The sequence below is a fragment of the Chiloscyllium plagiosum genome, unplaced genomic scaffold, assembly GCF_037043375.1.
Source record: "Chiloscyllium plagiosum isolate Xiang-an unplaced genomic scaffold, Cpla_swu_hap1 HiC_scaffold_22, whole genome shotgun sequence".
NCBI classification, from domain to species: Eukaryota; Metazoa; Chordata; class Chondrichthyes; order Orectolobiformes; family Hemiscylliidae; genus Chiloscyllium; species Chiloscyllium plagiosum.
Window position 1 is genome coordinate 74,150,894 of NW_028270160.1, and position 12,359 is coordinate 74,163,252.

The following is a 12,359-nucleotide window of genomic DNA, read 5'->3' on the forward strand; positions in this document are numbered from 1 at the left end:
CCTAACACTACGGGCAATTTAGCATGGCCAATTCACCTGACCTGCACATCTTTGGATTGTGGGAGGAAACCGGAGCACCAGGAGGAAACCCACGCAGAATGTGCAAACTCCACACAATCAGTCGCCTGAGGCGGGAATTGAAGCTGGGTCTCAGGCGCTGTGAGGCAGCAGTGCTAACCACTGTGCCACCGTGCCGCCCACCCTGTCTGTCAATGTTTTGCCCCATCCTTTGTCAGTGACCATCAACTTCCTGCCTCTAAACTTCTTCTGGCCCCAAGGCCTGTCTGGAATGACTTGATGGCACTAACTGCTGTTTGGAGACTCTTGCTGACACTAACCTCGAGGATGCATAAGGTTCACTTGGTACAAGGTTCATTACTTGAAACCTGCTGTTTTTCTATTACTACAGTATAATAATGTCTATTTAACCCTGACCGTATAATTCACTTCAACAGTCCCTTATTTTGAAAGAGGATGTAAATGCATTAAAGACAGTTCAGAGGAGGTTTACTCAATGAATACTTTGAATGAATGGCTTGTGCAATCGGGTTAAGTGCTCAGACTGGGTTTGTTTCTGCTGGAGTTTAGACGGGTTAAGAGTGATCTGATCAAACTGTATAAAGGCTCTTAATGATCTTGACACAGTGAATATAGAATGGATGTTTCTTCTTGTGGGTGAGTTCAGAATTGGGGACCATGTTTATAAAATTAGTAGAGGTCACACATTTTGGACGGAGATGAAGAGAATTCTTTGTTTGGGTGTGTAACTTTGGAATTGTCTGTCCCAGAAAGTGGGAGAGGTGAGGACAATGGATATTTTAAAGTCACAGGTAGATTTATTTCCTTGCATAACAAGAATCTAAGGTTACATTGGGTAGATGGGAACGCAAAACATAGACTTATCAGCCATAAACTTATGAAAGAGTGGAATAGGTTCAAGCGAGCAAATGAATTTGTTAAATGCATTCATGAAAGTTTCCTCAAGCAGTATACAGAGGATCCTACTCGGGAAGGGACAAAACTCGACCTACTCATGGGAAATAGGGCAGGACAGGTGATGGAGGTGATAGTGGGGGAGCATTTTGGGACCAGTCCTATTAATTTTAAAGTAGTTATGGAGAGGAACTGGTCCACAGGTTCAAGTTCTAAATTGGAGAAAGGTGAATTTTGATGGAATTAGACAGGAGCTTGCAGGGGTTGATTGGAGTAGTTTGTTTGCAGGTAAGGGGACCTCCTGCAAGTGGGAGGCCTTTAAAAGTGAGCTCGCTGGAGTTCAAGATCTATATGTTCCTATGAAGGTGAAAGGCAAGGTTGACAGGAATAGGGAACCCTGAATGACAAGAGATATTGAGGCTTTGACCAGAAAACGAATGAGGTATGGCTGAGGTACCGGCAGCTGGGACCAAGGGAATCCCTGGATGTATACAGGGGATACAGAGGTTTACTAAAGAAGAAATCAGGAAAGCAAAAAGGGGGCATGGGATGGCCTTGGCTGGGAAGGTTAGGATGCATCCAAAGAGGTTCTTTAAGTAAAAAGGAGTAAGAACAACTAGCGAAAGAATAGTTATTTCTTATTTTCTAAAGGCAAGTGTAAGTCATTGTGTTCCAGAGGCAATTCAATTGGACAAATTGATAGGCTTGAAGCAACACGCACTTTATTCTAACACTGCAGTTAAACTAGTGATTTTAAAATAGTTCCAAGATAGAGGTGAAACAGGACACCTGAGATCGAGCTTGTCCACTCCGCCCATTTAGAGTCATCGGGTCATTGGGTCATAGAGATGTACAGCACAGAAACAGACCCTTTGGTCCAACTCATCCAGATATCGCAACCCAATCTAGCCCCATCTGCCAGCATCCGGCCCTCCAAACCTTTCCTATTCATATACCCATTCAGATGCCTTTTCAATGTTGCAATTGTATCAGCCTCCACCACACCCTGTGGCAGCTTATTCCATACATGTACCACCCTCTGTGTGAAAAGGTTGCCCCTTACATCTCTTTTATATCTTTCCCCTCTTACCCTAAACCTATGGCGTCTAATTCTGGACTCCCCCACCCCATTTGTCTATTTATCCTATTCATGCCCCTCATGACTCTATAAACCTCTATGCAGTCATCCCACAGCCTCCGACACTCCAGGGAAAACAGCCCCAGCTTGTTCAACCTCTCCCTACAGCTCAAATCCTCCAATCCTGGCAACATTCTTGTGAATCTTTTCTGAACCCTTTCAAGTCTCACAACATCCTTTTAAAAGGAAGGAGAGCTGAATTTCACACAATATTCGAAAAGTGGCCTAACCAATGTCCTGTACAACTGCAACTAACTCCTGTGTTCAATACTGTGACGAATAAAGGAACGCATACCAAACACCTTCTTCACTATCATATCCTACCTGCAATTCTACGTTCAAGGTGCAAGGACCTGCACTCCAAGGTCTCTTTGTTCAGCAACACTCCCTAGGACCTTACCATTAAGTGTATAATTCCTGCTAATATTTGCTTTCCCAAAATGGCTCCTACCATCACTACTTTACAGTTGATAAACTTTTGCACAAACTCCCTGAAAATTTATTTTTATGTAGCTTTCCCATGAGTTCTTGGCCTATAGAATACAGGCCTAATGCACTTTATGGTCTCTTAAGAATGTCAACCCCTGTGTTGCAAATTCCCAACTGCAGCATTGCCATGTGCCCTTGCAACTTAGAGGGATAATTAGTGGGATTAGTTCAGCCTTGTTCAAAAGAGGAGATTTACTTGAATATCGAAGTAGTACATACTATTCAAGCTGAATGAAGGAGGAACAGAATATTGGTTTGCTTCAGCATTGTCTCATATGCTGCAGATGGGAGCTCTGTGAGTATTCCTTCATTTGAAAAGGGGATTTTCAGACTAAATGAGAGAGAATAATTGTATTAGATGAAATCAATCAAGTCCCGTTCACCAGCACCTGGCCCACACCCCTCCAAACCTCTCCCACGCAAATACCCATCCAGATGCCCCTGAAATGTTGCAATTGTACCAGCCTCCACCACCTCCCCCAGCAGCCCAGTCCACACACACATACCTTTCCTTTTCATTTTTCTCTTTTCCTTCTTCGCTTTTCCATTTTTGATCTTTCTCCTCTCTTCTTTCTTCTCCTGGCCATGGGACTCCTGGCCTCAGACTGTGTACAAACCCAGCCTGACAGTCTCTCGGCCAAGCTGAGCAATCTCTCAGTGGCCCAAGGTGCCACTCTCTCAATGGCTGAGCATGTGCTGTCTCTTGGCTAGGTGTGTTGATGTCACTGCCTGACGTGGTGATCTCTCGGCCGGCTGTGGTGATCTCTCGGCCGGGTGTGGGGATCTCGCAGCTCGCCAGCGTGATGATCTCTCAGCCCAGTTTGGTGATCTCTCAGTCCGGCATGGTCAACTCTCAGCTGGGGGGATGGTGATCTCCCAGCCTGGCATGGTGATCTCTCAGCCTGGCATGGTGATCTCCCAGCCTGGCATGGTGATCTCCCAGCCTGGCATGGTGATCTCTCGGCCTGATGTGGCAAACTCTTAACCCAGCGTGTTGATCTCTCAGCCCGGCTTGGGGATCTCTCAGCCCGCTGTGGTGATCTCTCGGCCCGGTGTGGTGATCTCCCAGCCTGGTGTGGTGATCTCTCAGTTCGGTGTGGTGATCTCTCGGCTCAGCATGATGATCTCTCAGCCCGGTGTAGTGATCTCTCAGTTCGGTATGGTGATCTCTCAGTTCGGTATGGTGATCTCTCGGCTCAGCATGATGATCTCCCAGCCTGGTGTGGTGATCTCTTGGCCCAGCCTGATGATCTCTCAGCCCAGTCTGATGATCTCTCGGCCTGGTGTAGTGATCTCTCGGCCCAGCATATGCAGTCTCTTGGCCAGCTGTCGCCTTAGCACGGACCTCTGATCTCAAGGTGATTCTTTGAAGTGCGGTCCAAATGAGATTAAGCACTTAAGAAAGACTGTAATGTTTGAACCTGCGTCTTTATTCCTTTATTTTCCACTTAAAAGTAAGAATGTCTGCAACGTGTAACTTTTAAACTTACATCGTGTGTTTTATGCTATAGTATATTTACTTTAAAAATAAAAATTGTTGAATTTTTAACATTGTTCTTTCTTCATACTTGTGGGCGGCACAGTGGCACAGTGGTGAGCACTGCTGCCTCACAGCGCCAGAGACTCTGGTTCAATTCCCTCCTCAGGCGACTCTCTGTGTGGAGCTTGCGCATTCTCCCCGTGTCTGCGTGGGTTTCCTCCGGGTGCTCCGGTTTCCTCCCACAATCCAAAAATGTGCAGGTTAGGTGAATTGGCCATGCTAAATTGCCCGTAGTGTTAGGTGAAGGGGTAAATGTAGGAGTATGGGTCTGGGTCGTATACGCTTCGGCGGGTCGGTGTGGACTTGTTGGGCCGAAGGGCCTGTTTCCACCAGGTAAGTAATCTAATCTAATCTAATACCTTCTTCTTAAGATTCTGTGCTGAAGTATTTGTCCCGAAGATGGTGCATTATACACTTCTCACTGTATTCCTGGACCTTTGTACTGAATACATGTGACAATAAAATCAAAATCAAATTACAGACAAAAAAAAGAAGAGTTGGAATAACTATTGGAAAACTTAGCAGGATAATGGGTTATTTATCTCATAAACAGCAACTGCTCCAATAGAGTAACACATCCTTGGCGCAGGCAAATTCAGTAAAATAGATTGTCTCACATGCAATTCCGGACAAGGACTGTAATAGAGTTGTTCAAGATTACATTTACTTTCAGTGTTCTGGAAACAGTTCAATATTTATTTATCCCTTTAAATCTTTCCTATTCATGTCCCTGTCCAAATGTCTTCGAAATGTTGTAATTGTACCTGCCTGGACCACTTTCTCTGGCAGCTCATTCCATACACACACCCCCCCTGCATGAAAATGTTACCCCTCAGGGAGGGAGTAGTGTAATAAAGGAGGGAGGTCTTGTTACAACTGCACGGTCACTGTTTAGACCACATATTGCGCTCAGTTTTGGTTTCCTTTATGAAAATGATATACTTACATTGGAAGCAGTTCAGAGAAGTCTCAGTTCCTGGGAGGAAGGGATCCTTGTTTCAAAACTCCAATTAACCTGGATTAGAAACAGTAACTCTCTTATCCCTCCACAGATGCTGCCAGACCTGCTGCGGTTCTCCAGTGATTTCTTTTTGGTGTGCTCCAAGAGGTTTATATCTAGAATAATCAATACCCCGGAGTGAGTTACGGACTGGAATCTAATCAAGGGATTCGAAGTAGTGATCTGACTGGAAAGACACTGGAATTCTGAAAATGTGATTGCACTGAAATTTTTGTCTCAATAGTATCCAGCTGAGGTGTCTTTTTAAAAGTAAAACTCAATATTCAAACTTCCATGTGCACTAGTCTGGGAAAGCCACATCTGAGACTGTATCCTCCAAGGTGAGTCTGTATCTCAGCGACCTAGAGTTGTTTCATAGCATCCCTGTTGCAGTGTTTTAAATGCAGGAAGAGCTCACTGAACAGAGAAGAACAAAGAACAATGCAGCACAGGAACAGGCCCTTCGGCCCTCCAAGCCTGCGCTGCCTGCGCTTACCCTGTTACGGTGGCCCAGTGGTTAGCACTGCTGCCTCACAGCGCCAGAGACCCGGGTTCAATTCCCGCCTCAGGCGACTAACTGTGTGGAGTTTGCACGTTCTCCCTGTGTCAGTGTGGGTTTCCTCCGGGTGCTCCGGTTTCCTCCCACAGTCCAAAAGATGTGCAGGTCAGGTGAATTGGCCATGCTAAATTGCCCGTAGTGTTAGGTAAGGGGTAAATGCAGGGGTATGGGTGGGTTGCGCTTCGGCGGGGCGGTGTGGACTTGTTGGGCCGAAGGGCCTGTTTCCACACTGTAAGTAATCTAATCTAATCTAATCTAATCTAACCCTTCCATACTAAAACTGTCTTCATTTCCAGGATCCGTATCCCTCTATTCCCTTCCTATTTGTGTATTTGTCCAGGTATTCCCTTGAATGCTGCTCATGTGTCTGCTTCTATCACTTCCTCTGGCAGTACATTCCAGGCACTCACCACCCTTTGTGTGAAAAACGGGCCTTGCACATCTCTTTTAAACTTCCCTCCTTGTGGTTTGAACCTGTGCCCCTCGTAATTGATACCCCAACCTGTGGAAAAGCCTCATATTTCCACTTCATCCAATGCCATTCACAATCTTATAAACTTCTACATTCCAAAGTAAACAAATCCAGTCTATCCAAACTTTCTTCATAGCTAAAACCACTCATACTAAGGCAACACCCTAGCAAACCTTTTCTGTATCCTGTCTAAAGCATCAACGTCCTTCTAGTAGTGTGGTGACCAGAACTAGACACAATATTCCAAGTGCAGCCAAACTAAAGTTCTACAAAGCTGAAGCATAACTTTCCTATCATAGAAACCATAGAATCCTTACAGTGTGGAAACAGGCCATTTGGCCCAACAAGTCCACACCGACCCTCTGAAGATATCCCACGCAGATCCATTCCCCTCCCCTATTATTCCACATTTCCCCTGAATAATGCGCCTACCTTACACATCCCTGAACGCTATGGGCAATCTAGCTTGGCCAATTCACCTAACCCACACATCTTTGGACTACTGTTATACTCAATGCCCATTCCAATGAAGGCAAGCATGCCATAGGCCTTTTTACTCCCTTATCCACCAGCAAGAAAGGAAGCACATGTCAGGTAAAAACAGGAGAGATCGAGTGAATCCTTAGAAGAGTATACGTAAGAGAGAAATCAGGAGGGCAAAAAGGGGACATGAGATAGCTTTGGCAAATAGAGTTAAGGAGAATCCAAAGGACAAATAAATTAAGGACAAAAGGGTAACTGGGGAGAGAATAGGGCCCCTCAAAGATCAGCAAGGTGGCCTTTGTGTGGAGCTGCAGGAGATTAAACGAGTATTTTGCATCAGTATTTACTATGGAAAAGGACATGGAAGATATAGAATGTAGGGAAATAAATGGTGACATCTTGAAAAATTACAGAGGAGGAAGTGCTGGATGTCTTGAAATGCATAAAAGTGGATAAATCCCCGGGACCTGATCAGGTGTACCTGGGAAATCTGTGGGAAGTGATTGCTGGACCTCCTACTGAGATATTTGTATCAGCGATAGTCACAGGTGAGGTGCTGGAAGACTGGAGGTTGGCTAACATGGTGCCACTGTTTAAGAAGGGTAGTAAGGACAAGCCAGGGAACTATAGACCAGTGAGCCTGATGTCGGTGGGTGGGCATGTTGTTGGAGGGAATTCTGAGGGACAGGATGTACATGTGTTTGGAAAAGCAAGGACTGATAAAGGATAGTCAATATGGCTTTGTGCGTGGGAAATCATGTCTTACAAACTTGATTGACATTTTTGAAGAAGTAACAGAGGATTGATGAGGGCAGAGCAGTAGATGTGATCTATATGTACTTCAGTAAGCTTTCGACAGAGCAAGGTTAGATCACATGGAATGCAGGGAGAACTAGCCATTTGGATATAGAACTGGCTCAAAGGTAGAAGACAGGATGGTGGAGGAGGGTTGTTTTTCAGACTGGAGGCCTGTGACCAGTGGAGTGACACAAGGATCGGTGCTGGGTCCACTACTTTTCAACATTTATATAAATGATTTGGATGTGAGCATGTCAGTAAATTTGCTGAAGACATCAAAATTGGAGGTGTAGTGGACAGTGAAGATTACAATGGGATCTTGATCAGATAGGCTAATGGCCCAAGGAGTCGCAGATGGAGTTTAATTTAGATAAATGTGAGGTGCTGCATTTTGGGAAAACAAATCTTAGCAGGATAGACACATTCATGGTAAGGTCCTAGGGAGTGTTGCTGAACAAAGAGACCTTGGAGTGCAGGTTCATAGTTCTATGAAAACGTAGTGTCAAGTAGATAGGTTAGTGAAGAAGGCATTTGTTATGCTTTCCTTTATTGGTCAGAGTATTGAGTATAGGAGTTGGGAGGTCATGATGTGGCAGTACAGGACATTGGTTAAGGCACTGCTGGAATATTGTGTGCAATTCCAGTCTCCTTTCTATTGGAACGATATTGTGAAACTTGAAAGGGTTTAGTAAAGATTTGAAGGGATGTTGCCAGGGTTGGAGAATTTGAACTACAGGGAGAGGTTGAATAGGCTGGGACTTCTTTCCCTGGAGTGTCGAAGGCTGAGGGGTGGAGGTTTATAAAATCATGAGATAAATAAACAAAGTCTTTTCCCTGGGGTGTGGGAGTACAGAACTAGAGGGCATAGGTTTCGGGTGAGAGGGGAAAGATATAAAAGAGACCTAGGGGGCAACTTTTTCATTCAGAGGGTTTTACGTAAATGGAATGAGCTGCCAGAGGAAGTGGTGGTGGCTAGTACAATTGCAACATTGAAAAGGCATCTGGATGGGTATGTGAATAGGAAGGGTTTGGAGGGATATATGCCAGGTGCTGGCAGGTGGGACGAGATTGTTTTGGGATGGCATGGATGAGTTGGATGGAAAGGTCTGTTTCCATGCTGCATATCTCTATGACTCTATGACACTGTGACACTGCCACCTTTAGTGATCTGTGGATGTGTCCACCCAGATCCCTCTGCATGTTAATGCTCCGAAGGGTTCTGCCATTCACTATATAATTGCCAGCTGTAGTTGACCTTTCAAAATGCATCACCTCACATTTGTTGAGATTAAACTCCATCTGCCATTTTTCTGCCCATGCCTCCAACTGATCTATGTTCTGTTGTATCCTCTGACAATTGTCCTCATTATCCGCAAGTCCACCAATCTTTGTATGGTCCCAATCTTTGTATCTTCCACAAACGTACTAATTAGACTCGTCACATTTTCCTCCAAATTATTTATAAAGGCCATGAACAGTAGAGGTTCCAGCTCTGATCCCTGTGAACACCTCTAGTCATAGCCCTCCATTCTGAAAAGCATCCTCCATCATCCCCTCTGTCTCCTATGATTGAGTCAGTTCTAAATAGGAAAATCCATCTTGCCAGCTCACCCCCGATACCATGTGACTTCACCTTTTGTACCAGTCTGCCATGAGGGACCTTGTCAAAGGTTTTACTGAAGTCCATGTAGACAACATCGACTGGTTTTCCCTCATCAATCATCTTCATCATCTCCTCAAAAAACGTGGTCAAGTTAGGAAGGCACGACCTCTCCCTCACACAACCATGCTGTCTGTCACTAATAAATCCATTTTCTTCTAAATGCAAATAGATCTTGTCCGTGTGAATATTTTCCAATCATTTCCCTACACTGACACAAGGCTCACAGCTCTGTAATTCCCAGGATTATCCCTGCTACCCTTCTTAAACAATGGGACAACATCAGCTGTTCTCCAGGCCTCTGGGACCTCACCTGTGGCCAGAGAGAATACAAAGATGTCTGTCAATACTGCAGCAATTTGTTCTCTTGTCTCCCTCAATATTCTGGGATCAATCCCATCAGGACCCAGGGACTTATTTACCTTAATACTTATTAAGACACACAGAATGTTTCTGTGTCCATGTTAACCTGATGTCATGAGGCTTCATGGGGTCTGGCATCAATGCTGAGCACTTCCAGAGCACAGCCCTCTTGACTATATCCCACGGAGCTGTTCCGTCTGCTGGCTCTGTCCTGCCAGTGGGACAGGACCTGCCCTGAGATGGTCATTGTGTTGTCTGGGACATTGTCTGTAAAGTGGGATTCTGTGAGTGTGACCATGTTCGATTGTTGCTCAATTAGTTTGTGAGGAATATACTGCAGGTCAGTTTTAAGTGTTATACAAGAAAGAGTTAACACCTCTTCATTTCTTTCAATTTTAAAATCAAGCGGAACTAAATTTAGTTATCGTTTGCTTCAATAATCAGAGTACACACCCGATTATTTCTCAATTCAGCAACTAAAGTAACCAGCTGGGTCACCTTCCCACACACTGCCCGACCAAATACATTGAAAACGGCTTCGGGAAAGGCCTGAATTCAAATATAGTGCTGCTGCACCTCACTGTCCCTCCAGTAAAGAGTGATTCAATGATGGGATCTGAAATCTGTCCAGAGAGCTTCCAAACTGGATCCAGGCAGTTATTCAAATATCCCCTCACTACAGACAATTCAGAACTATCTCAGAGAGGGTGCAGAATATTCCCAAAGGGGAGAGGGACCAGCAGGATGTTGCTGTACACATTGGAACCCATGATACAGGATGGGAAAAGGACGAGGTTCTGAGGAGAGAAAATAGGAATTTAGGCAGGAACTTAAAAAGTCGATCCCGGAGGGTAGTTGTAGGAGGGGGATGAGGGTGTGAGTCCTTTTAGGATAGAGAGTACGGGAAAGAATATCAGGCTTATATGATTTAACCAAATCAGAAATTATAGATGTACTTAATAAAAGCAGAGGGTTTAGTAAACGGATTCCCGCGGCTGGGTTTTGAGATTTCACTCCCTATTGCCGGTCTCCTCCCTCATTCATTCCATTTCACGGAGGCGCGATTTGACAGTAACTTTCTTAAAGGGGACAGGGACCCCATTCAATCTGTATCTAACAGGTCCGTGCTGATGGAGCAACTTGTTTGATGTCCTGCAAGCTGTTCAAGTCCCGGTAGATGGTTCTGAGAGGGATTAGTATTCTCATCTTTTCATAGTTTCGGGTGAGATTGTGCGCTGGGGAGTGGGGAGACCACAGTTTGATGAATGACTGAATGAAATGCGGAAGGAGTAAATACCGAGCGATTGTGAGTGGGTTGGCAAATAAAGGGCCTTAATATAAAAATAAAGAAATAAAGAAATATATAGTACAATATCTCACACAACCATAAAATAAGATGTTTGAAGGTGATTGACTCTCTGCATCATTGTGGGCGGCACGGTGGCACAGTGGTACAGTGGTTAGCACTGCTGCCTCACAGCGCCAGAGACCCGGGTTCAATTCCCGCCTCAGGCGACTGACTGTGTGGAGTTTGCACGTTCTCCCCGTGTCTGCGTGGGTTTCCTCCGGGTGCTCCGGTTTCCTCCCACAGTCCAAAAGATGTGCAGGTCAGGTGAATTGGCCGTGCTAAATTGCCCGTAGTGTTAGGTAAGGGGTACATGTAGGGGTATGGGTGGGTTACGCTTCGGCGGGTCGGTGTGGACTTGTTGGGCCGAAGGGCCTGTTTCCACACTGTAAGTAATCTAATCTAATCTAAAAGACACGCCAGCTCGCCCACGGAGACATTGGGAATGATTAACTGATATGGGTGAGCAGGGCAGAACCTCAGCAGATCACAGGATATTCAGGGACAAAGGTTACAAGACAAACAAGTGACCACATCAGCGAACAGGCACCGTGTGTTTGAATCTGACTGGTGGATATGTAATACACAATGACCTCATGTAATCAAAATGCCGAGTTAATTGGATTGTAAATTTGATGTAGTTAATTTACAGACCTGATGGAATTAACTTCCTCGTCAACTGATTTACAGACCTGATGTAATCATCGCCCAGTTGGTTGACTTGTGGACTTGATATGATCAACTGCACACGAACAGTTAGTTTGTAGACTGACATAACTTTGATGTCAGAAAGTGTAAGAATGTTTTTGTGCGGGTGTTTGACGGAGAGAGCTGGATTGTCCTGTGTGATGGTCTGGAGTTCCTCTCCTGGCTGTAATCGATTCCCGCTGGAATAAACTGCTGTTCCTGCTGAATTGCCCAGGCCTTCAGAGTCTTCTTGCCTCAGAGACAGCGGTCACTCCTACAGCAGTGATATCTGGATTACTCCCAGTGCCGTGTCCTAGTGGGAGTAGGAACAGGAGGGTAGAGCAGATGAATGTGTAGCTGAGGAGCTGGTGGAGGGGAAAAGGATTCACATTTTTGAATCATTGGAATCTCTTCTGGGGTAGAAGAGACCTGTATAAGAAGGAACAGTTGCACCTGAATTGCAAGGGGACTGATATACTGATGGGGAGATTTGCTCGAGCTGCTTGGGTTGGGGGCGGAGGGGTTTGGAATTGATACCCAGGGAGATAGTGGGGAAAGAGATCAGTCTGAGACTGGTATAGTTGGGAAGACGAGCTTGTCAATTATACCAGGGCAGGCAGGAACAAAGCAGAGAACGAGGTACGACTGAGAAATTAAACTGCATTTATTTCAATGCAAGTGGCATTACAAATCAGGGCATTGTTAGGAACATGGGACTAGGATATCATTGCAATTCCAGAGACGTGGCTCAGGGATGGACAGGACTGGCAGCCTTAATGTTCCAGGGTAATATATCCGAGAGGAAGGATTGAAAGGGGGCAAGAGAGGAGAAAGAGTGGCGTTTTTTTTGATTAGGGATAATATTACGGCTGTACTTAAGGTGATTATCCCT

At 45.1% G+C, this 12,359-nt stretch overlaps 1 long non-coding RNA gene across 2 annotated transcripts in view; it reads left to right on the forward strand.

Annotated features, from left to right (window-relative positions):
* LOC148146054 (uncharacterized) overlaps positions 1-11,677 on the forward strand; it is a 54,084-nt gene extending 42,407 nt beyond the window's left edge. For both annotated transcript variants that reach the window (XR_015760984.1, XR_015760983.1), the window contains exons 3-4: positions 5,153-5,441; positions 11,433-11,677. This is a non-coding gene — a long non-coding RNA (uncharacterized LOC148146054). The remainder of the gene's footprint in view (positions 1-5,152; positions 5,442-11,432) is intronic.
* Positions 11,678-12,359: the final 682 nt, after the last annotated feature.